A 26,238-nucleotide genomic window follows, 5' to 3' on the forward strand; every position below is an offset into this window, starting at 1 on the left:
GAGAGGGAGAGAGGGGGAGAGAGAAGACAGGGAGCACTCTGGCACACTGATAGCCATAGGGACAGAATATAATTTTCAGTTCCAAAGTGGAAACCACTATGAATATAGGCAGAAGCTGATAGTGTATTTGTTTGGGAATTTTTTTAATTTTTTTTTTTTTTTTTGCATAGAAGAACTGGGGTGTAGGCCTGTAGGGGCAGGAAGACCACAGGGCAGGTTTTCTAGGATCCAGCAGACCGGGTAAAGGAGAAGTCAGAGTCCTCAGTGGGTTTTTGTAGGTCTTTTATTGGGGTTCACCAGGCATATGGCAGGCAGGGGTGCTGGGGGGTCGGGAGGCTGGCAGTCCTCCCAGCCCCCAGCAAATCCTCACTCTATCTGGGCTCTCTGGCCTTCTCTCTGCTTCTCTTCTTCTCTCGGCTTCCGTTCGTTCTTGGCTTCTGCTGGCGTCCCCGTGACACCGCCCTTAAAAGCATAGTCTTAGCACAGGTGTACCCACTTCAGGTGCCCGCCATCAGGCATGCATTCAGGACCACAGGGTTCCCTCATGTATCCTAATGGCGGGAGGGCAGAAAAGCCTGTTATTTTTACCTTACCCTACAACATCCCGCGCTAAAGATTAAAACTATAACTAATATAGAGTAGAAGAAAAATTAATGAATATGTCAATTGTGGTTCTTTCACTTCCATTTCCCAGGATTTATGGCTTTGTGTGTGTGTGTGTGGTTTTTTTTTTTGTATTTATGTATATTTTACATCACTGTTGATTTTTATTTATTTTTTTATAGATTCATTTATTTATTTATACAAGCACTGGGTACAGTCAGAAGCGCGGGAGGGTCAGAGAATTCACCAGAGCAGGGAGCAGAACAGGCAAAAGGACCGAGTGTAGGGGCAGGAGTGGACACAGTGCAGGTTTGCTTTGATCCAGCAGACCGGGTAAAGGAGGAGTCAGAGTCCTCAGTGGTTTTTGCAGCTCTTTTATTGGGATTTACCTAGTAGACAGCAGGCAAGGGTGCTGGGGGGGCCGGGAGGCTGGCAGTCCTCCCAGCCCCCAGCAAATCCTTACTCTATCTGGGCTCTCAGGTGATCTCTGCTTCTGCTTCTGCTTCTTGGCTTCACTCTCGGCTTCTACTGGCGTCCCCGTGTCTCTGCCCTTAAAAGCCCAGTCTCAGCCCAGGTGAATCCCATCTACCTATGCCCACACCCTACTCCAGGTGCCCGCCATCAGGCATGCATTCAGGACCGCAAGGATCCATCATCTATCCTGATGGCGGGAGGGCAGAAAAGCCTGACATTTTTCCTTACCCTAAACCAAGGTACACTGCTGAGGGGAGCAGCGGGGTGGCAGGAGAGGTCTGTGCGCCATGTGGGACCCTCGCCCAGAGGCCAGGGATCTAAAGGGCGCTGCAGAGGCTGCGGGCAGCTTCGCAACCCAGCACTCAACCGCTGCGCCACCGGGGAGGCCCTGTTGATTTTTAAACAATATTTGCTTCTCCCCACACTCAGGTGTAGTCCCCATAGAATTTCCTTCGCCAGTTCACCTGTGCACCATCACCTCAGTCCCCTGTGCTTCTCCCTCCCTTCAATACCTCTCCCTCCTCCTCCCTTGCAAGATGTCTCTGGTTTATAACTGTCTGTTTTTGTTGTGTTTCGTATTGTTATTAATTTTTTCCCCTGATGTCTTGCAAACTCCCCAGTCCGGTAGGTTCACCGTGGGCTCTAGTGATTTGAAGGAGAATTTTGGAGCCGTTGGCATCATTTTCACAGATTTTAATGGTAAGCAGGGGAAACAAGCCAGCAGGAAGACAGCAAATTGAGCCCCCTGTGTGCCTCTATACACTCTTTTCTCTCGACTTTCTCTGGCATTATCTGGTGGTCTCTTCCTCTCATCACAATGCTCATCCCCTCACAGCCGTTCCGCCCTAGCCATTTTTTGTCCGAGTGACACGACCCTTATAACCTCAGCCTCCATGCTCAGGTGTGCCCACTCACACATGCCCACACTTTAGTCCAGGTGTCCACAGTAAGGGATGCGAGCCCCAAGCCCACATTCCCAAGGGCCTCCTGCATTCAAGGCCTAGGGTGATAGACAGAGGCTAGTGGTATAAAAAGCCTGACTCTTTCATTTGCCCTACAGATGTCTTCTCTAATGAGAGCTGTGAATATATAAAAATATGTCCTCTTGTGTTTCATGTATGTGACATTTAAGAGAAAGAAACCAGGCTTGAGCAACATTGTCATATGTTGTCATGTCTCTCTAAAGTATAGGGTATTTTTTTTTTTTTTTGTGGGACCCTCACCGGTGGCCAGGGTTCGAGCTGGCGCTGCAGAGGCTGTGGGCAGCCTCGCAACCCAGCGCTCAACTGCTGCACCACCAGGGGAGGCCCTAAAGTATAGGGTATTAAGTAGGATCAATTAGAAAAGGTTCTTTGTTTAATCATAGTGTATTGATTCAACAATTACTTTCCCTTACCAAAGTAATGGAATTTTAAAAATTTACCCTAAAGATAGTTATTGAAAAATATAACTTCTTATGTTAAAAACTAAAACTTCTCAAGTAAAACTCCTGATTAAACTTTTAAGAAATTAGTAAAATATACAGAAATTTAAAAAATGAGAGAAAACTATATACTGCAATGCATAACTTATGCCAGTAGATTTTAAATGCTTCATTGTTGTCTCCCATTTGTTCCCCTAAGATAAAGAGATAGATGGCTGGAATTCAAGATCCTCCAGTCCTGAACCAGTATTTTACTTTGTCTCACATAACTGAATGACAGATGTTTGTAAAGGGCCTTAGTTAGGCCTTGGTGCCAAATCCTTATGGGTCGAGGTGTAAATTGATAAAATCTCTCTAGATAACAATTTAAATTAACGTTTAAAAACTTAAACAATATCTAATTTTTGATTTAGTGATTTTATTTTAAAGAAATAAAATCTAGGGCTTCTCTGGTGGCGCAAGGGGTTAAGCACTGCACTATGAAGCAATCCACAGCCTCTGTAGCACGAGTTCGATCCTCGGCCGGCCAGGGAGAAACCCACATGGTGCAGCAGATGTCTCCTGTCTTGCCCACTGCTCCCCTCAGCAGTGTGTTTCAGTCAGTCTGCCTGTTCTGTTCCCCACTCTGTCTCTGGTGAATCCTCTAACCCCCCTGCATCTCTGGCCTGTACCCCACTCTTGTATGCATAAATAAATAAATCTTTAAAAAAAAAGAAATAAAATCTAGGGTTTTTTTTTTTTTGTTTTTTTTTAAAGATTCATTTATTTATGCATACACAAGATGGGGCACAGGCCAGAGGTGCTGGGGATGAGAGGATTCACCAGAGACAGAGTGGGGAACAGAACAGGCATTCTGACTGAAATACACTGCTGAGGGGAGCAGTGGGTGAGACAGGAGAGGCCTGCTGCGCCATGTGGGTAGTTCCTTGGCTGGGCATCAAACTTGTGCTACAGTGGCTCTGCATAGCTTCGTAGTATTGTGTCAAACCCCTTGCGCCACCAAAGAGGCCTAAAATCTAGGCTTTTATTTTAAAGAAAACATCAGAGATGTACAGAGTGATTTTTGTTTGGAAGTTTCACTGCAACTTTACATGTAATAGCAAATAGTGAAAACAAATTAAATGTTTACTACTAGAAGTTCATTTAAATAATTCATTGCACATCCATATGTGAACCAGCCATTAAAATCATATTTTCAATGTTACTTTAATGATGTGGGAAAGGGATTATAGATTGTTGAAAGCAGCAAGATACCAAACAGTGTCTATAATTTGATGCTAATTCTGTGAAAATTATTACATATATTACACATGAAAAGACTGGAATGTGACCCATCAAAATATTCACAGTGGTAGCACTGAGGTTATTAAGATTTTCTTTCTCCATTATTTAGTATCTTCTTTCTACTCATCTTCCATGATGAATATATATTTCCTTTAGTATAAGAAAAAATTAATTTTTAAAACAATTTTCTAAAATTAGAAAAAATCAAAGGTACATTCTAAAGACCTGCACTGTAAAATAGATGTGATTTAAGGGATTTCCTTAACTTGTAAAAACTTCCTTCAGGAAAATGATGAAGCTGTCATGTTACAAAGCCTTTGTTGATCAAGTGGGGGGTCACCTCCACGCAGAGGGCCTCTCAAACACCCCCTTCAACCCGCCACTCCTACACGAAGAACTGGTTCAAGAACAAAACCTCGGAGAGGCCTGTTTTATTGAGCTCACCTGGATTAATGCATGAGGGATGCCTCTTAAAGCCTCTGCATAAACTCAGGAGTCTGGCTGGAGATTGTGGGGAGCTGTTGGACCTATGGCCGGACGAATCTTGTATGTAAGTTGCTTGCTGGTTAGACAGCCCCTAGGGTGTCTCCTTGCTCGCCGTGTGTACATTTTACCCAGGGAACTCTGGAGGTTTTCAACCAACAATCTTTCTGTATAAAATTGGTTTTATTCATGGTAATTGTTTGGGCTTTTGGAATGGCCTCCAGGCATACTACCCTGAATATTGTGGCTTCCTTCTTTCTGTAGAGTAGATTGTGTTTTGTGCAACTTGCGGCTCCCCTCAGGGTAGTGGTTTCTTCTGTCACTTTGAGTCAGTTCCTCAGCCTTCCAGGGTCTTAGTCCCTGGACGATGGAGGGACTCTTTGGGATGGCCAGTTGTTAAGTTCTGCAAAAGTAGCTCTTTAGAGAGCATTGCCGTGTATTCACTCATCTCTGCACTGGAACATCACCCAGAAGACGCTGAAACCCGCGGGGCAGCGTTCATTCCCGCTCAGGAGCAACTGTGGAAGGCTCTGCTTGCGCGTCTGCTGCTTCTGGGCGGCGGGTCTTGCCTCGAAGTGATGATTTACCTTGCAATTTTTGATTCAACTGCGGCTCCATCACGGAACGGGAAAGGATATTTAACTTAAAATTTTGATCCACTTCTTTCACGTCAAAGCAGTTCATGATAATTTGGGGCGGGGATGGGGTAGGACATTTGGAAAAGGAACATGGAGGGGAAAATAAACAGCTGCCCTGAGGGATGACTCTCCAGGGGATCGCTGGCTAGTGCTTCCCTGGTGCGCCTCCAACTTGCTCCACCCTGACGAGAGCACAGTCCTGCCTTGCTTACCACAGAGAGACTTTCTGAGCAATGTATCCTTAAGTGATTTTGTCCTTGTGTGAACGTCATAGGTTCTACTTACACAAACCTAGGTGGCATAAATCCAACTCATGTAAATTCTAGAGCCCCATCCCAGTCTTACTGTATTAATTTGCCATAACAAAATAGCACAGATTGTGTGAGTTAAACAACAGAAAAGCATTTCTCACATTCTGGAGGTTAGAAGTTAAAGACCAAGGAGGAGCAAGCTTGATTTGCTCTGAGGCCTGTCTCCTCGTTTTGCAGATGGCTTTTGTGTGTGCACACATCCCAGATTCCTTTGTTTTCATCTCCATTTTTTTTATATAATGTCCAATCATCTCTAAAATCTCAGTAAAGAAAGGAAATAATTGTCTGTTCTGAATGATGGAATAATTAAAACCATGATTAATATTGATCCATTTCTGAAAACAAAAGAATTGGAAGTGATCTAAATACAGAATACAGAATCCTAATTTCTTCTTTTATTTTCCTCCCCCAGTAGATAAAGGTTCCAGTCCAATACTCTTTCAGAGCTTGTTTCATCCTTTTTATAAGGATGCCAGTTAGACTGGATTAGGGTCTACCCTAAGAACCTCATTTTAACTTGTCTTTTTAAAGTCTCCAAATACAGTCACAATACGAGGTACTAGCAGTTTAGGATTTCAACAGAAGAATTTGGGGGAGACATAGCTTAGCCTATAATACTTGTTGAAACAGGAACTGCATTTTCTTTCATTATTTCTTATCTGGCTTTGGTATCTGGCATTTTCTTTCATTATATCTTATCTGGCTTTGGTATCATGGTAATGCACACATAATAAAATTATTTTGGTAATATTCTTTTCAAACTTTTGGAAGAGTTTGGGAAGTAGTGGCTTTAATTTTTTTAAATGTTTTGTAGTATTCAACTAGATGTTTAAAAGCATCGTTTGGACTTTTCTGTGTTGGGAAGTGTTTGATTACTTGTAATTTTTCTTACTCCAGATAGGTCTGTTCAAATTTTTGCTATTCTTTTGATAGCCTCATGATCCTTTGTATTTTTGTGGTGATTAATTGTAACATTTCCTCTTAAGTTGAGTTTTATCTGAGTCTTGTCTTTTTTTTTTTTTTTTTTTTTTTGGACTACCTAAATGCCAATTGTTAAAAAGAAAAGGCTCTTTATTTCACTGATCTTTTTCACTCATTTCTGCTCTGATCTTTATTATTGCGTTCCTTTTAAGTTTGGGCTTTGTTCTTTTTCTTTTTTCTGAGGTGTAAAGGTAGGTTGTTTATTTGAAATCTTTTATTTGAGAGCTTTCTTTTGTAACACAGGTGTTTGTTATTAACTCTCCTCTTAGAACTGCTAAGCCCCATTGTTTTTAGAACTGCTATACCCCATTGTTTATGGTATATTTCTAATTTCATTTGTTTCAAGGTATTTTTGAATTTACCTTTTGATTTCTTTGAATGGTAGTTGTTCAAGAGTGTGTTGTTTAATTCCTTACTCATTTTGATTTACCTTTTTATTCTTGCATCTTGAATTGAGGATTTAATTAATTTAAATAAATGATTTAAAGTATTTAATACTACATATTTTCCTCTGATCATTATTTCAGTTGTATTCAATAGTTTCTGATAGCATTTTATTTATACTATGTTAGCATAAATATTACACTACTATATTTTTTACACTACTATATTTTAGTAATGCAGTATAAAATACACCACTTTTATACACTACTATATTTTAGAAATTTTGTGACTTGATTTACGTTTACTCTGTTACCCAGAAGTTGTTTAAAGAGGTTTTAAAAAATAGTTTTCAGGTGAAAGGAAAACTTAGTATTTTTTCTAGTATTTTACAATATGGTCAGAGAATTTTTTATTTCTACTTTCCTGAGAAGTCTGTGATCTAATATACAGTCCTTTTAATGAATACTCTATATGCACTTGGGAAGATATATTTACCACTCTGGAGGTATACATTATAGCTATGTAATTGATTATGTTGTTTAGGCTTTCCATATATTATTCTGTGCCCACTCGCAGGTCATGAATTCAGAGTAAAGTGTTCAAATATCCTGTTACTATTCATATTCAATGATTTGACTGATATATTTGCTCCTCGTATTTCCCTTCTTCTGTTTAAGAGGATGGTTGTTGTGTTATTATGTTACATGGATATTTATAATTGTCTTCATGGTGAGTCATGGTCTCTAACATTATAAAACATCCTAATTTATCTTGTTAATGTTTTTGTTTTTGGTGTGAACTATGCCTTGCCTGTTTGTAGGATCTCAGATCCTATGTTCCTTTTGTTTGCATTTGCCTGATATAACCTTACCTAGGTCTTCATCTTTCTGAATCACTGTTTTATGTCTGTTTCTAGTATGTATAATGCACCACTGTGAAAATCATTTTTTTAAGCAAGTTAAACCTATTCATATTCAATGGTTTGACTGATATATTGGTTGTAGGTCTGTGATGCTATTTTGTTGTATTTCTGAGGTTTTTATTTTTATGTTTATGGGCAAAGGTATGAATTATTTTACAGTCTGTTTGCTTAAAAAATTATTTTGATATTTAGAAATATTTATGCATTTTCTTTCTAGTAGCTACTATTAGTATCTTTTATAATATTCTTAGACCAAATAGAACCCTATTCATCAGCTTTTAATGATATGCTGAATCTTCCACCTATTACCCAGATGGTGATCTATGAGCTTTTCCTATTAAATTGAACCATGCTAAGATGTTGTCTTTGTAGCTAAAAAATGCTAATCAATAATTTCATATCATTTAATCTAATAATACTTTTTTTAATTTGTTTTTTACTTCTCCCATTTTTGAAGTTGTGTTATTTCTTCTTAGAATAATGAGTACACATTAAGTATTTTTTTCATTCACATATTGCCATCTCTGTTTTTGTCTTAGAGCTATAGTGAACTACATTCATTGTTTGTCAACAGTCTTTTTTCCTGGGGCTTCTGAATTGATCTTCTGGTTGAAAGATGCTCATTTTGTAGTAGATTATTTAGGAAGTTCTCCTAAGTAAGGTTTTGCTATTTTTCCCCTCTAAATTTATTTCCTTATATCATTGTTCATTTTTGTACAGTAATTGGTTTCTCCCCTGAGGTGTAGTCCCCATAGTTCTCCATCACCATATCACCCGTGAAGCATCACTGTCATTCCATGTGCTCTTCCCTTCCCTGTTTTGACCCCTCTCCCTCCCCTACTTTCTGTATGCCGCAGATCTACAGTCAAGTTGCAAGTTTTGTCTTTTTCTTGACCTTTTATTCAGTTTATCTATATTCCACATATAAGTGAAGCCATCTGATATTTATCTTTTTCCTTTTGACTTATTTCACTTTGCATATTGCCTTCCAGCTCCATCCATGTTGTCACACATGGCATGGTTTATCTTTTTTGATGACTTAATAGTTTTCCATTGTGTATATATACCAAACTTTTTGATCCACTTATCTGTTTTGCATTTGAATTGTTTCCAGAGCTTGACTATTGTAAATAGTGCTGCAATAAACGTAAGAGTGCAGATTCTGTGTTCTTTGGGTAGATTCCTAGGAATGGAATTGCTGGATCATATGGTGGATCCATTTTTATTTTTTTTTATTTTTTTTTAATTAATAAATTTTATTTTTATATTCCCCATACAATTGCAATCCCCCCATTCTGACCCCAATCCCTCCCCTCCCGCCCCCCACCCCCCAAAAAGTGTCTCTGGTTCATAGTTTTTGTTGATTTTGATTTTCACTTTCTTATAGTTATTCATTTTCCTGGTCCCTTATTTAAGTTTTCTAGATCCCTGCTATGAGTGAGACCATCCGGTATTTTTCTTTTTCTTTTTGGCTTATTTCACTGAGCATGATCCCTTCCAGCGTCATCCATGTTGCTGCAAATTGCATGTGTTTATCTTTTTTGAATGCTGAGTAATATTCCATGGTATATATGTACCACATCTTCTTGATCCAGTCATCTATTTTTGGGCATTTGGGCTGTTTCCAAAGCTTAGCTATTGTAAACAGTGCTGCTATAAACATAGGGGTGCAGGTGTTCTTTGGAATTGATGTTTCTGTGTTCTTTGGGTAAATACCTAGGAGTGGAATTGCTGGATCCTGTGGAAGCTCTATGTTTAGTAGGTCCAGAAATCTCCACACAGCTCTCCATAGTGGTTGGACCAGTTTGCACTCCCACCAACAGTGCAGAAGAGTTCCTTTTTCTCCACACCCTCGCCAACATTTGTTGTTGCTAGTTTTTTTAATATGTGCCATTCTCACTGGTGTAAGATGGTATCTCATGGTAGTTTTGATTTGCATTTCCCTGATTACAAGTGATGTTGAACATTTTTTCATATGCCTGTTGGCCATTCGCATTTCCTCTTCAGAGAAGTTTCTTTTTAGTTCCTCTGTCCATTTTTTGACTGGATTATTTTCTTTGTTGTTGTTGAGTCTCATCAGCTCTTTGCAGATTTTTGTGATCAGTCCTTTATCATTAGTGTTGGGTGCAAAAATTTTCTCCCAGTTGGTGGGGTTTCTCTTTGTTTTTGTTATTGTCTCTTTTGCTGTGCAGAAGCTCTTTAAATTGATGTAGTCCCAGCTGTTGATCTTTGCCTTCACTATCACTGCTTTGGGTGATGTGTCTGTAAAGATGTCTTTGATATGCAAATCACGTAGTGTTTCGCCTATATTTCCTTCTATGTATTTTATGGTTTCAGGTCTTATGTCTAGTTCTTTAATCCATTTTGAGTTGATTTTGTATATGGTGTGAGGTAGTGGTCAAGCTTCATTCTTTTGCATGTAGCGACCCAGTTTTCCCAGCACCATTTATTGAACAAACTTTCTTTGCTCCAATGCATAGTCTTTGCTCCTTTGTCAAAGATTAGTTGACCATAAATCTGTGGGTTTATTTCTGGATTTTCTATTCGATTCCATTGGTCTGTATGTCTGTTCTTGTTCCAATACCATGCAGTTTTGATGATTATGGCTTTGTAGTAGAGTTTGAAGTCTGGGAGTGTGATGCCTCCATTCCCTTCTTTTTTTTTCAGGAGAGCTTTGGCTATTCGGGGTTTTTTGTGATTCCATATGAATTTCATCAATAATTGTTCTATTTCTTTGAAGAATGACATTGAAATTTTGATTGGAATAGCATTGAATCTGTATATTGCTTTTGGTAGGATGGCCATTTTAATAATGTTTATTCTCCCAATCTATGAGCAGGGGATGTCTTTCCATTTCTTTGTGTCTTCTTCTATTTCTTTTAACAGTGTTTTATAGTTTTCTTTGTATAGGTCCTTTACCTCTTTTGTTAGATTTATTCCCAAATATTTGATTTTTTTTGTTTCAATAATAAAAGGGATGGTTTTTTTGATTTCTTCTTCTTCAGATTTATTGTTTGTATATAGGAAGGCTACTGACTTTTGCGTGTTGATTTTGTATCCTGCCACTTTACTGAACTGATTGATGAGTTGAATTAGTTTTTCTGTGGAGTTTTTGGGGTTCTCTATGTATATTATCATATCATCTGCAAAGAGTGATAGTTTGACTTCTTCTTTTCCTATTTGGATTCCTTGGATGTCTTTCTCTTGTCTTATTGCTCTGGCTAGGACTTCCAGTATTATATTGAAAAGCAGTGGTGAAAGTGGACATCCTTGTCTTGTTCCAGATCTTAATGGAATTGCTTTCAGCTTTTCACCATTGAGAATGATACTGGCTGTTGGCTTGTCATATACGGCCTTTATGATGTTGAGGTACGTTCCTTGTATCCCAAGAATTTCAAGGGCTTTTATCATGAATGGGTGTTGCACTTTGTCGAAAGCTTTCTCAGCATCTATTGATATTATATCGGATCCATTTTTAGTGTTTTGAGAACCTCCACGCAGCTTTCCATGGTGGCTGACCAGTTTGCATTCCCACCAGCAGTGTAAGATTTCTTTTTCTCCATATCCTCGCCAGCATTTGTTGTTTCCAAAATGGAAACAACATTGATGTGAGGTGGTATCTCATGGTTTTGATTTGCATTTTCCTGATAATTACTAATGTTGAACATTTTTTTCATATGCCTGTTGCCCATTGGCACTTCTTTGGAGAAATGTCTTTTTAGTTCTTCTGCTTATTCATTTTATGATTGGTGTTGCATTTTATTTTATTTTTTTTAATATATTTTTTTAAATAGAGGCATGTTTATTTATTTATTTGTTTGTTTGTTTGTTTTGTTTATACATGCACTGGGTACAGTCAGAAGCGCGGGAGGGTGAGAGAATTCACCAGAGCCAGAGTGGGGAGCAGAACAGGCAGAAGGACTGAAGTACACTGCTGAGGGGAGCAGCGGGCGGCAGGAGAGGTCTGCACGCCATGTGGGACCCTCCTCAGGTGGCCGGGGAGCAGCCGGGGATCGAACCGGCGCTGCAGAGGCTGCGGGCAGCTTCGCAACCCGGCGTTCAACCGCTGCACCACCGGGGAGGCCCTGGTGTTGCATTTTAAAGACTGTTTTCTAAAGCCTTCACATTTGAAGATTAGCTTTAGCATATATGTATAATTTCAAAAGTAAATGCTAACAAACTGCATGCACTATTTGTCATATTTTTCAGACCTCTATGATACTACAGGCAAATTTTTCATGGGGTTTTTTATACCTTTACTTCTTGAAGAAAACCTATTTTCTATTGATGAAGTATATGTTCAGGCCCTTTAAGTTACTCTATTTAAGTATAATACTGGAATATTTTAGGAGAAAAGTTATAGACCATATCTGCTGATACATTTGAAATGAAAATGTGTACTTATAAAAGTTCACCTAATATTTATATAGAAATGGAACATACATAAGTATTTAAATCAATAAATCATAGAAAGTAAACAATAGTGTTAGCACAAGGTAGAAGAAAAAAAATATTACAGTATGCCAGAGTCTCCTTGTACCTCTCATAGTCATCTACCACTGTACTAGCTTGTAAAACTACAGTTTGTTCATTGTCACTGCCATGTAATGTCCTATTGTTTGAAAATACTTCATTCACTTACTGTTGATGGACACTTGATTGGGTTTAAATTTATTTTCTGGCAATAAGAATGTTATTTCTTTTTTTTTTTTAGCATGTTATGCATTTTGTTGGATATGTGTCTAGGAATATAATCACTGAGTTATAAGCTTTGCATTGTAGATATTTATAAACATGTATTTACTCATGTCAGTTACATTCCACATACAACACATGAATTTTCCAGCTGCTCCACTTTCTTGCTAATGAGTGATATTGTGTTCTCTGCAATACAGAGAAGACATATTTCTTATGGGTGAAATATGCATGATGGGTATTCAGTGGGGTATTTTTTTTTAAATTGAGGTGGCATTAGTTTACTACACTGGGTAAGGTTTGGTTTGTCCCCATGAATTTGTGTTTCACCAAATGAAGGAATGTGATCGAGTATCTTTTAATATAATTTATGTAAAGTGTCTTGTTTGCTCAATTTGTTTTGTTTTCCGATTGGTTTGTCGCTTGCTGATTTCTAAGAGTTTCTATATGTTCTCGAAATGGTTCCTATTTTGTTTATGTGTGTTGCAAATCATTTCATACTTTGGTTTAACTTTGTTTTCTGATAGTCAGAAATTCCTAATTTTGCAGGAATTTAGAAAACCCAAATAAGGGACCAGGAAAAAGACTAATTATAATAAAGTAAAAATCAAAATCAACAAGCAACTATAAACCAGAGACATACTATGAGGGGTGGGTAGGAGGAATTATGGTCAAAATAAGGGGGGGTGGGAATTGTATAGGGACTATAACCAAGATGAAAATGCACACATTGTGCAAAAATGAAAAATGATGTAAAAATATATAAAATAAAAATAAACAAAAAAAAAGAAATTCCTAATTTTATTGTACCCTAATTTATCACTTTTCCCCCTTCATTTTGGTTAACACTGTGTCTTAAGAAATATTTGCTTGCTTCAAGATGGTAATGTTCTTTTTTTGTTTTTAAAGATTTATTTATTGATACAAGAGCTGGGATATAGTCAGAGGCATGGGAAGGTGAGAGAACTCACCAGAGGCAGAGCGGGGAGCAGAACAGGCAGCCGGGCTGAAGAAACTGCTGAGGGGAGCAGCGGGCGTGGCAGGAGAGGTCTGCCGCACCATGTGGGTTTCTCTCTGTCTGGCCGGGAATAGAACCCGTGCTGCAGAGGCTGCGGGACAGCTTCACAGCACAGCGCTCAACCTGCTGCGCCACCGGGGATGCCCAAGATGATGATGTTCTAATGCTGATCTTTAATTTTTTTTTGAACTTTTACATCTAGAGCTACAATCTGTTTGGATTTAATATGAAAGGTGTGAACTAATGGGTTCACGTTCATCCTTGATATTCAATGTCCTAGAAGTCCTAGAACAGTTTTTTTCTTTGAAATGTTCTTTTTCTATTGTTGTCAGTGCCACTTCTGCCAGAAATCAAGTATTTGCATATGTAGCTATTTATGGATTCTTTGTTTTGCTCCATTGGCCTTTTGGATGTCCTGACCCCAGTACTACTATAAATCTATATGAAGCTGTCTTGTAATCTAGCAGTATAAGTTTTCCAATTTTTCCCCTTTAATATTGCCTTACTTAGTCTTAGTCCTTTGCATGTCTGCACAAATTTTAGAACTAATTTAACAATTTTTTACCAAAAAAGAATTCTTCTACCATAAAAATTGGATTTGTTTTGAATTTTTAGATTAATTTTGGAATGATTTACACCTTTTTAAATATTGAACTTTCTAATTCAAGAATGTGGTATGTCTGTACTTATTTAGTTCTTAATGTTTCTCAATTAAGTTTTGCAAATTTCAGTATGGAGATCTTACACATCTTACATTAGATGTATTGCTAGACATTGGATCATTTTGATACTATTGTAAGTGATAATTTTTCATATTTTACTATATAAATAATATGGTTTTATTTTTGTGTGCTGACCTAGTATTTGTGATTTTGGTAAATTCACTCATTAATTTTTGGTTTAAATTTAGATTTCTCTGTAATTTCTATGTATACTATCATTGGAAGGAAAACAATTTCAATTCTATCAGAGTTTGCTTTATTAGGCATTATATTATTAAGATGGGTATGTAGATGTTTCTGTTGAATTCAACCTTTTATTAACTACACCACTTCATCTCTGATAATATTTCCTTCCTTCAAGTCTGAAGTGTCTGATATTAATTCTAGAATTCTCATTTCTTTATTAGTTTGCTGTAAGCCACTGACTTTCTGACTTGTTACTTAATTTCTTAAAACACATTGTCATAGCTTCTTTGATGTTCATTCTTGATAATTCCATTATCTGGAAATCATGTATATTTGTTTCCTGTATATTTGTCTATTTCTCTTAACTTTGGCTTATAGTGTCATTTTGAATGCTTAATTTTTTTTCTCTATGATAGAAAAAATCATAGAGGGAATTTGGTGCATCAGATGATGTTACATCCCTCCAGAGAAGTTATTTCTGCTCCTGGCATGTGGTTAGGATGACTTTTAATTCAATCAGTGTTTGCGTTGACTGGAAGTGACAGTTTTGTCTTTGTCAGGACTAGTCGGTTTTCAGTTCACATTTTTCCCAGGGTTTGGGTCCTTTGGGAGTTCCAGCTTACTCCTGGGGCATTTACAAGGACCCTTTCTTCTTTGTGGGTACTGACCTCCATATTTTGTCTTTCAACATCATGAAACTACTGAAATTGCTGCTCCGTTTTTCAGTTTTTAGCCACTGTTTAATAAAAGGCAAAAGCCTTGAGGTGAGAGGGGTCAAGGTGCTGGGAAGGAAGGCAGTTATTAGGCAGTGGGCAGTGCCTATTTAAATACTGCTGTTTCATTTTTTAAAAATTAGTAGTTTATTTTTTAGAGATTTTCTAGATTTATAGAAAAAATGAGCATAAAGTATAGAAAGTACTTTTATATTCCCTCCTGCCAACCTTTACCTACTTTCATTAGCCTTAACTGTGCATGTCAACTAATATGTTGCTATAAATATCCTGACAATTTACTGCTAGTCCCATGTCTCATGGTAGATGAGCCCAGTGAAGATTAGCATTTTATGGTCTTGATCTTCCCCTTCCCAGGTGGCCTTTGGCTTATACCTAGCTCTCTGAGGTGACAAGCTGGCTCTAGTAAGCACATAGATATGGGATATTTTGTCAATGAATATCTGCTAAGGGAACTGATCACCCAATTCAGAGCTAAAATTCCTTCTCCTAGGCAAATTGTCACATTATGCTGACTGTCATGGCCTTTTTACTCCCTGCATCTTCCTAATATAGTTTTACTGGAGGTAACAACAACAACAGAACAATGACACTAATAACAACAACAACAAAACCTGGGAGAGGCTCCTGAGGGTCAGCTAATGCCTCATGGGTGCCTGCACCGAGCAGGGCTGGAAGTACCAAAAGCCCCTCAGATTCCTCTCCCCATGAACTTCCAGAAAGGTAAAAGCTTTCTGACTTTGTTTCCTACCAATTGTCCCAACTTGAATCTGACTCCCCTGTGTCAGATTTAAAAAGAACGTTTTAATATTGAAATATTGTTTTATAAATCTCCGTAGTTAAAATTGCACAAAGCCCTTTCATTTTCCCATAGAACTTTACAGTTTAATTCTCAGTAGTAGTTGTGACATGGCCAAAAGGTAGTAGTACAAATCTTTTCTGATCTAGTGCCCACTCTCCTTTGGAATACCATATACGTAATATATTTTGTAAAGTCCAGATAAAATTAGGATTGGCTAAGAATAATTTCAAATAAGTTTCAACTACGTAATTAAGGACTTTTTACCCAGTTAATGTCTTCCTGTGTGTGTGTGTGTGTCTTCAAATAGTTTTTTCATCTATCACCTTCCCCATTAAGCATTAAATTAAGATGGGGCCTGGAAATCTTGAGACGTCTTCCTAAATGGATAAAAGCTTTCCAGGCAAATGGAGACTATTTTTATTTTGTCTTCAAGAGCCATATGCCTCTGCTCTGAAATAGTAACACAGTAAATTGCTAACTTCCTATCAAATAATTCAATACATCTTATATACAAGGTGCTGTGTAATTAGCAATATTAATCAGATAATTAAGAGTATGATACTCTATTCATACTCAAAAGTTTCTAGACTTCTTTCTCACAACGACAATTGGGAAAGCATGTGGTCTGTGGGTTTTGGTAACAATCCAGCTTTTGTAATTAGTTCTTTACTATGATTCCTCAGGTCATTAATTGTCAATAGATCTTCCCTTGAATGCTCCTGAGTCATTTAGCTTTATGATGTGCAGGCTGGCTTGAACACACCCAGTAACACTTTCTTGTGGAGAAAATTATCTTCCTCTAGCCACAAATACTTTGTTTTAATCTCTCCTTCACAGTTCAGATACTGATGAAAAGTCATCAAAGACAAGTGTCTGAACTCAGCTCATGGAATTTTCTAGAACAATGCTGGGGAGAAATATGTTTGGGAATGATTTCCTGATTTGTCTATTTAGGTAGGAAGACTGTATGCTTAATGGAAAACATAATAAAATAATCTGTCACCTGCCATAAACTCTGGTGGCAATATTTTGGGGAGTCACTGTTTGTTTGCCCCAATGATGGTTTTTTCCCCTTCCTCTTTCCATGGAATATGAGCACTTATAACATTTGGCTCTACCTCCCTAAAAATTGTTCAGTGGACTTCAACCACACCGGTATAAGATTAGTAATCACCCTATGATTACTCAACAAATATTTGAGTGCCAGACTCTGCACTATGGCAAATAAGTAGGTCCTGTCCTCAACAAGAGAGTTAAACAGGCAGATACATGCTAGCATGATGATTCCTGTGTTAGAGGAAGCATGGACCATAGAAAATGGGGACATAGCCCAGAGCTGGGGAGTTGGGCGGGTTCGCGAAGAGCGGCATCTGAGCTAGCTAGGCTGTCCCAGTGACTTTACTCAATCAAAATTTATTTCTTGCTTTTGCAAGAATCACTTCTAATTACATTTCCTTGTTCAAAACTAGTCACACCTCTCTGCTTAGAGCTGCAAGGTGATTGGTAAAGGTAGTTGTCATGTGTCCACGAAGGAGGAATATGGCACAGAACTTTTGAATGCATATCATAGTCTCTGCCATAGTTCTCCTAGTCACCAGATATTCATTTCCTCCTTCCATCCACACACAGAATGTACCCCCCATGGGAGTTGAGTAACCACTCTAGTTATGGCATCAAACTTAGGAGTCCAAGATCTTTGGATTAATCAGGTGTAAGTGTGGGTTCCTTTGGTCTGGAGACACATACAATAAAAATAGACAAACACCCGTGCTTCTATCCTACACACAATAGGCAATCATAAAATAGGATAGAAGAAACCATAATCACAACATTCTCCTTTGGAGTGGAGGGGAGAGAAATAGGAAGCATGGCAGTTACTAATTCATGGCAAGTCTGAAATCCTACTGGGTGGGCCTTCTGGGCTTCTTTAACCTGGAGCTGAAGTTCCCAGCCAGGGGCAGTTTTGCCCCAAGGGGCTATTGGCAATGTCTGGAGATAATTTTGGTTGTCCAGCTAGGCAAGAGATGTTACTGGCATCTAATCTGGTAGAGGCCTGGGATGCTGCTAAACATCCTACAATGCACAGGGCAGCCCCCACAACAAGAATTACCCAGCCTAGGAGGTCAATATTGCTGAAACTGAGAAACCCTGAGCTGAGGATGAGGAGGGTTCTTTGATGAGTACCTGATCCCATTCCCTGTGCCTACTAGTTTCTACCCGAGACCCTGATCTTGCTCCTAGGACTATAGCTGCTGGTTCCCAACTTTTTGGAGCATCCCTCCTTGTCCATTTTCCTTTGTGGCCACATCTGAATTGCTTGTGGAGGACAGCGCCCTCCCTGAGTGCTGCACAGCTGTCACTAGTATGAGAAGTGAACTCGTGTAATTTTAAGCCTTTAACAATCACAATATTCTCTTTTGCTTGATTGTTTTCTTTGACAGTTTGTCATTCAAAAATATATCAATTTGATTATAATCCATGCCTTGTGCTTGTACCTATCCCCACAGTTATTTATAAGACATAGTCTCAAACCTGCTCTTTTTCTTTGCTTTATCAACCCCCAGACACTCTTAATGGAGACTGAGCTTCTGTGGAAAGACTTCACCTTAAATTCAGTGGGCCTTTGCCATTGAAAGACTTTCTTAACTTTCTTACTCCTATTTGGGGTATATATTTCTTACTCCTATTTGAGCTGTCTATTCTCTCTCACTTCTGCTTTGTTCCTACCTGATCTCACCTCCTTTTATCATTTCTTGCCTAATGCAGCCAAAAAATAAACAACACTCAGGCACATCTATTCAATCCTGTCATGTTTTATAGTAAAACTGGCTTGATGATGATTGCAGAATGACTTAAAAATTATATTTGCTACTGACCATCAGGAGGCAAGGTCTTCCTTCTTCCATTCTAGCTTTCACTTCTGAGGGTTGTGGTAGACCACTTATCCTAGAAAAAATGTAGGTTTCTTACATTTTACCCTAATGAGATGCTGAAGCCTCCACCTATAATTACCTTGTGTTAGTACAGCCGCTATGAAAAATAGTTTAGTATTACCTACACAACTTTAATATGTAACATTCTGGTTAATTTTATGCGTTAACATGGTGGGCCCTCTTCTCTCTCAGGGGTGAGATTTGGATGAGAGTTACATTTAAATTAACAGATGTTGAGTAAAGCAGATTGGCCTCTAGAATACAGGTGAGACTCATCAGCTGAAGGCTTGAATAGAATAAATGACTAAACTTTCCTAACTAAGAGGGAATTCCAAAGGAGATGGCCTCTGGACTTAACTGCAACATCTGTTATCTAGCCTGCTGCCACATCCTATAGAGTCTGGGCTTGCCAGCCTCTTATTTACTCAGTTATGTGAGCCAATCCCTAAAATCAATCAATCAACCTCTCCAAATGTATATATTATATTTGTGTGTACACACATACCTACATATATATTCTGTTCTGTTTCTCTGAGGAACCCTGACTAATATATACCCTGACTATGTATTGCCATAGTTGTAAGTTGTGTCTTCACTTATGGTTAATTGTTCAGTGCAGTATACATTTATGTTTAAGGTTCTTGATGTATTTTCTTTGAAAATGTAAAGTTTTGAAAAGAAACAGTTACATTACTTTTCCATTTTTCTCAGAGGGTATTTTATCTTGACCATTAGATAACCTGTGTCCATCCTTTTCCTTATTCCAGTTAAAGAACAGTTTGTTTGTATAAGTATGGGGGGGCTGGGGGGTGTGTTTTGAGGGGCATTCTCTGCTAACATGGATGGGACTAGGCCATTCCTACTCCCAAAAGCATGAATGACTGCAATGTAACCTCAAATTGCTGAGCCATGTTCACTTTAACTTCTACAACTAAAGCTATGATACAGATGTTCTCTTGGCTCTATTTTCTGAATAATGATTTCATTATGCAGATGGCATTAGGTCAGAATTCATCAATAACCTTGGACTAGCTCCTCCAAGATATAACTTCTGTTCACCAAAGTGACACATGAATGCAGGATCATATTAGCTACATGAACTTTATTACAACGGTTCATGGTCCCATCTCTTATTTAAAGGACCTCTGACCATTCATACTCTCTTCTAATTATTTCTAGACATTTCCAGAGACTCTCTCACAAGTGTTTATTAACAAATCCTGACAGCTACCACAAAATGCTTGCTCTTTATTTACACTTACCCAGAGTCTCGAATGAGGTCTGCCATGGTTTTGCATCTCAGGGTCCCAACAATGAGCTGTTACCCTCCAGGGTATAGGAAGAAGTTGAGGTCTTGTCCATCCCTTCTTTATGTGACCCTCATTGCACCCCAGTGTCTCATGGTATTTCATGAGAATAGCGCTTTCCATTTCTGTTTGTAGCCACTTTTTCCTCAGGACTCATATGTGAATCTCTGCAGAAGTAATTTCCTTTTTTCATTGACCCCCAGGAGTTATACAGTCAGCCCTTTTGACACAAGATTTATATTTTACTTTAAACTTTTTCTATGTAAAGATGCTTTTTTGTAAGTGTGGGAAATGAAAAAAATATGAAAATAATTGGAACAGGAAACAGAAAATCTCGAGGATCCAATTAATGCTCCCCAAAGAAAATGTTAATCTTATATGGTCATTTGAAAGTTTGAGTTACAACTTGAAAATGATTCCTGGTGAATAAGAAAACTATGTGACAAAGGCTTAATCATCATATTTTCTTTAGATGTAAAATTACTCAAACACAGGGCTATATTCTTGAGGCTAAAGGACAGAGAGCAGTGGTGTTAGTTGGATATAAAAACTGACTCTCTGGAGGAAGGACAAAATTAACAATAGGAACAGAAAAGACAAGATGGTGCTGCTAGTGATTATCACTGAATTCTCTCTATTGCCAATACTACGGAGGGCACTATCAGAGGGAAAGCAGGCTAGGCAGGCACCAGAGATAGGGGTTTATGGAAGTGAGAAGTAAATGAAGAGAGTAGTGCTTGGGCAGCCAGGGAGGTTTGGTTTGGGTTGGTGATGAGGATGTCTCTGGATGGGATGGTTGTGGTTGTCTAGATCAGCAATGACAAAAGTAGTTGTTGAGCACTAAGAACACTTGCTCTGTCTGTGGGGTTGACCTGTGGCCTAGCCCTGTCACTTGTGGCAGAATAGGTGGAGTGGAAAAGGTGAACATTCTACATGTGAGCGTCCCTCTTAGATGTTAGGAGGTTCTGTTTGACCTGCTGTGGGTTGGTTGTAGTGCTTCTGGTGAGGGTACATTATCTCCATACTCATGAAGATCATAGTTTGCCGTTAGGATTTCTTCTCTCTCTAGTTTCACTGTTAGACAATCTTGTTTCTCCTTATCCTAGTTTCTGCTTCATGACAGCTCTGCTTTTAAGGCTAAAACCTGACTGAATGTGCATTTGCCTCAGGCAAGGCTGACACCTTGACATTTAGAGCAGTTTCTAAAAACAGCAATTGTCATTTAATGCATTTTTTTATCTTTCTAAAATGCTAAACTTTATTTTATAAGCATCACTTTCACCTTTTCTCTTTTTTAATTTATTTTTTACATCATTGTTCATTTTTTAACAATATTTGCTTCCCCCCACCCCCACCTTGATCATTGTAGAAATGTAGGACTTTAGCTCTACTGAACAGAAAGAGCCTGAAGTTTATCTTGGTGATCATCATCTTTTTGATTCCCTGTAGTTTACAGTTCATTAGTCCAATAGTTATTTATTGGTTACCCGCCTGTGTACCAAGCATTGTATTAGATGCTGGGGATATAGAGAGGGACAAGACAGAAGTAGCTCCTTCTCTAATGGAACTTAAGGACAGAACAGCATGGGATTCCATCAGAGCAACCCCTAACCTTGTAGGGTCAGGGAAGTTTGCTTGGGGCCAGTGACATATGAGCTGAGACCTGAAGACTGGGAAGAGGCACCCAGAAAAAGTGAGGGTGAGGATCTGAGGTCAGGGAAACCAAGTGACTTATTAAGGGGAGAGCCAGGATTTTGTTCAAACCCTCAAACTTTCAGTTCCTTACTCATTCATGGAGCACATGTTGCATTTATCTTAAGCAGTAGAATTACAGAGAAATAACACCTTCCTTTAACAATTCCATGGCTTAATAGAGAGATGAGTACATAAATAATGGCAATGTGGTAAGTGCTGTGACAGCTGCAAGTGCGGGCAATCAGTGATGCGTCCATGGGTGACAATTTCCTCAGGCTAGGGCAAAGGAGAATCAGAAACAGTTTTTCTGAGGAGGTGATTTTGGAGGTGGCCACTATATAAATAGCCTGGCGCTAGCATTTCAGGCAGAAAGAGTAGCCTGTTGAGAGGACTGGAGCACTCAATCTGGTGATATATTTGAGGAACTGAGTCATTTGTTATGGCAGGAGCATGTGGCGGGGGAGGGGGGGCGGAGGGAATGGGATCAAGAAATGGAGCTGGAGAGATAGGCAGGAGCCACATATTAGGATTTCCAGTTCATTATTAAAAACTTAGAAATTATCCTTGAGGCCATAGGAGCCAGTAGATGACTTAAGTTGCGAATAAGCAGATTTATATCCCTAAAAAGTCTGCCTTATCAATGAAATGGAGAATATTTAGAGAAGGGGACGATTAGAGGCAGGGAGACTAGGAGAGCCACAAAATGAATCCTGGTGTTTGTGGTTAACTGAGTCACTGAAGTGGCGATGAAGGAAGTGGGGGGTTGTGAGGAATACTTAAGGGTGGGATTTAGGTGACCAATTTGTCTCGTTTTGCCTGGCGTCTACCTGGTTTCAGCACTGAGGTACGAAATGCTAGGAACACCTTTGTTTCAAGAAAACTGGGATGGTTTGCCATTGTTGGTGAAATTAATCTTGCAGGGAGAGGAAGCAGTAGAAAGAGCTGCACCTTAATCAATCTAGACACCATTTATTATGACAGGAAAATGGACAGGATTGTAGAGTTGGAATCTGGGAATATAAAAAATAATTTTGGAAATGCTGGGTTTAGGTAAGTGTGCTACATCTAGGTAGAAATTTGTAGAAAGTTGGATATGGCTTTAAAGCTCAGAAATCAGATGTGATTGGAAATGGAGACTTGAGATTCATCCACAGATAAGATTAGCAGTGTTTGTCAATATGACAAACAAAGCAGACATGGGAATACCTCTGTCCCACTATATATAGTATATTTACATGGCATGTGGCATATATATGTACACATGGTAGATAATTTGAATATGTTTATTATGAACACATAGTAAAGTTTTAAAGCAGAAAAGGTAATTCACATCAGAAATGAAAGAGAAAACCCAAAACTGCAAGGCCAGTGTTGATCTGGCCTTGAAGCCAAGGGACAAAGGGAGGAATAGGCAATCTTTGGGGGGCTAAGTTATAATGTAAAGTCTCAAATCAAGGTCCTAAGCTGAGACAGAACCTTCTGTATGAAGTTGAATGCCAAGAAGAGGCTGCCATATCTGAAAGAGAATGAAGGAGATCGGTTAGCTCTGAACCAGGCTGGGGAAGAGTAAATCCTAAGAAATCAGAACCTCAAATCACCGCTGCATAGGCGTCCTTGTAATTGGTGGCCTGTGGGAACTATTCCTGCTCAGATAGAAAATATGAAGATGAAATTAAGGGACAGGAAGAACCAAGTGAAAAACTTTAATATATACCTGAAAGGAGTTTAAGGAGTTACTAAAGAGGATGGGGAAGAGAACATTGAAAAGAATAATGGTGAACTAGTTCCAATAATAAAATATGATTATGATTCTGTAGAGGAAAATGATATATCTAATCCTCAGCAGGACAAGTCAAGTAAATCTATACTGAGAAGAAAATGTGTAACTAAATTATAGACATCATGACAAGAAAAGTCTTATCTCTGAGCAACCAAGAGATAACATAGAAATGAGTCAAGCGGGGTGTGGTGGGGGGAGGAGGGAAGGGCTCCAATGGACTAGGGTAAAGGATTATGGGAGCTTTATAGGTGGGGTGGTGTGGTGACATGCACCTGAGGAGGTGCGAATCCATTCCCTTGAATCATATGCAGGAAGCCAGCGTTACCCCAATAGAGAAAAAAAAATGACAAACTGACAGCAGAGTTCTCACCAACGATGACAGAGAGAAAGAAATAGCATCTTCCAAGTGCCGAGGGGGCAGTCAAGTTAAGTGATCACTTGAGGAAAAGAAATATTTTCATAATAAAATTTACTATTGACCGCAGGCCCATCCTGAAATAATTGCTGAAGGAGGCACTTCAGTAAGAGGTATATTGAATTCCAAGAAGGAAGAGAGGCAAGAAGTAATAGTTGAACAAAGACATTTGTAAAATACAATAGTAAATCTGATAATTATTGACTAGAAAAGATGATTTAAAATATTGGGTGTTTTTTGACCTAATTTTTATAAGGTGAAATTGTATATTTTAGCAATAATATGGAAGATGGGAGACATCTTCTCAGGGGTTATTGAGATGTTCCACAGGCCTTGTGCCAGAAGAAAATGGGAAGACTGAGCGACCTTGGAGTGGGTGTGTATGTTGACATTTAAGGCTGGCACCAGCACCACCACAAAGACAGTAAGGCACAGACAGGAGAAGGAAAAAGAGGAAATTCAGTACATTCCATAGATGACAAAGAGGGAGGGTAAATGGGAAAAAATGCATAATAGAAAACAGAGTAAAATTTTAGAAATGAATTTAAATGTGGCAATCATCATAATGTAAAGTTAACTTTACCTGCCAAAATATAGGTGTTCAGAATGAACATCTAACTTTGCTATGCTGCATGTTTTCAGGAACAGGAATTTTAACAAGATTGATATGTTAGGGAGCATTTAGAGCTTAACACAAAAGTCACATTTACTTTTGTGTGGCTTTTTTCTGTTAGAAACATGGGCTGAATGCTGACCACTTCCCTGAGCTGGACCCAGCTGTGTGGAAACACACAGAATGTACACTTACATGCCTACCAACTCCTGAGGTAACCACAGGTGATGGGGGGGTCCCTTCCTCCCTTGTCTGATGATGCACCTTTCCTTCTGCTTTCAGATCATCTTCCTTCCATGACTTCAGGAGAACCACAAGCTGCAGCCCCTCTGCAGTCACTTCCATAGAAGCATCACACGTCTTTCAAGGTAAAAATGCTGAGTCAATTGTAGCATTTTTGTATTAACCTAACCGTTAAAATATATAAAACTGTGCTACTGTGTTTGAAAAAAAATCACTATGGATGGCATTTTAGTACCTCCAAACTCTTTCTCATAATCCCTGTGATTTTTTTTATTGCCCAACTGGGGACAGTGTGGTGATTTTTAAGAATGCATGTCATATGACAATAGAGTGGCTTTTACCTAAATGGCAATATGCTCTTTGAAATGGGCAGATGATAGCCAAAAGAGAGCAGGTTGCTGCACGAGTTTCAAGGTAAAAATGATGTTTGTATGAGGGTGCTGAATGAGGGTACTGATTTTTTTCTTTGTGGGAAGCAGAAATAATTGAGAATCCTGTCTATTATAGTGACAATATTTTGGTTATGGGATGATGAGAGGTTTCCCACAAGGAGGCAATAGGAAATACCATCAGGGGAAATGTCTTTTTTTTTTTTTTGCTAACTATTTTTGTTGAGGTGAAGTTTGGTTTATGTCATTGTATTTGTTTTAGGAGTTATAGTTTCAAACTTCTGCAAATGTGTGTTTTCATACCATGCCTACCAACTAAGTCCCAATAATCCCCCATCTTGCTCCATTGGGTCCCTTCTACCCCCCATTCCTACACTGCCAGCCTCTCCTTCTGCCTCGGTTTTGCAGTCAGACATCTGGGTTAGTTAGTGGTTTGGTTTTGTCTGACTCTTTGTTTTGTTTCTCTATATTCCACATACAAGTAAAAGTTTCTACTGTTTATCTTTCTCCTCATTTATTTTACTTCTTCTATAGTCCCATTTATGTTATCAGAAGTGGAGTTCATCTTTTTTTATAGCTGAGTTGATATTCCATTATGTATATATTATCACCTTTTTCTGATACACTTCTCTGCCCTTGGGCACTTAAATTGTTTCCATAACTTGGCTATTGTACATGTTGCTGCAGTGAACATAGGAGCTCATATATCCCTTCAAATTAGTGTTTCTATATTCTTGAGGTAGGTACCTAGGAGTGGAATTGTGGGTCATATGATAGATTGTCTTTGACTATTTTGAGGAACCTCTATAATGTTTTCTGTTGGGGCTGGACCAGTCTACATCCACATCAATAGTGTATGAGAGTTCTTTTTCTTCCACATCATCACTAACATTTGTTGTTCTGAACTTTTTAAAATGGGACATTCCAAGGGGGATGAAATGGTATCTCATTGTGGTTTTTTTTTTTTTTTAAAGATTTATTTATTTATACAAGAACTGGGGTACAGGCCAGATTCGTGGAAGGGTGAGAGGATTCACCAGAGACAGAGCGGGGAGCAGCACAGGCAGACGGATGAAAGACACTGCTGAGGGGAGCAGCGGGCGAGACAGGAGAGGTCTGCCGCGCCATGTAGGACCCTCGCCAGTCAGCCGGGATCGAACCCGCGCTGCAGAGGCTGCCGACAGCTTCACAGCGCTGTGCTCAACC

General features: G+C 38.8%; 1 long non-coding RNA gene across 1 annotated transcript in view; it reads left to right on the top strand.

The window, feature by feature from the left end:
* LOC119259110 (uncharacterized) overlaps positions 1 to 24,762 on the top strand; it is a 159,796-nt gene extending 135,034 nt beyond the window's left edge. Inside the window, exon 4 of the long non-coding RNA XR_005128403.2 lies at positions 24,683 to 24,762. This is a non-coding gene — a long non-coding RNA (uncharacterized LOC119259110). The remainder of the gene's footprint in view (positions 1 to 24,682) is intronic.
* The last annotated feature ends 1,476 nt before the right edge of the window (positions 24,763 to 26,238 follow it).

This window comes from Talpa occidentalis, unplaced genomic scaffold (assembly GCF_014898055.3).
Source record: "Talpa occidentalis isolate TD23 unplaced genomic scaffold, MPIMG_talOcc4v2.1 talOcc4.5, whole genome shotgun sequence".
Lineage (NCBI taxonomy): Eukaryota > Metazoa > Chordata > Mammalia > Eulipotyphla > Talpidae > Talpa > Talpa occidentalis.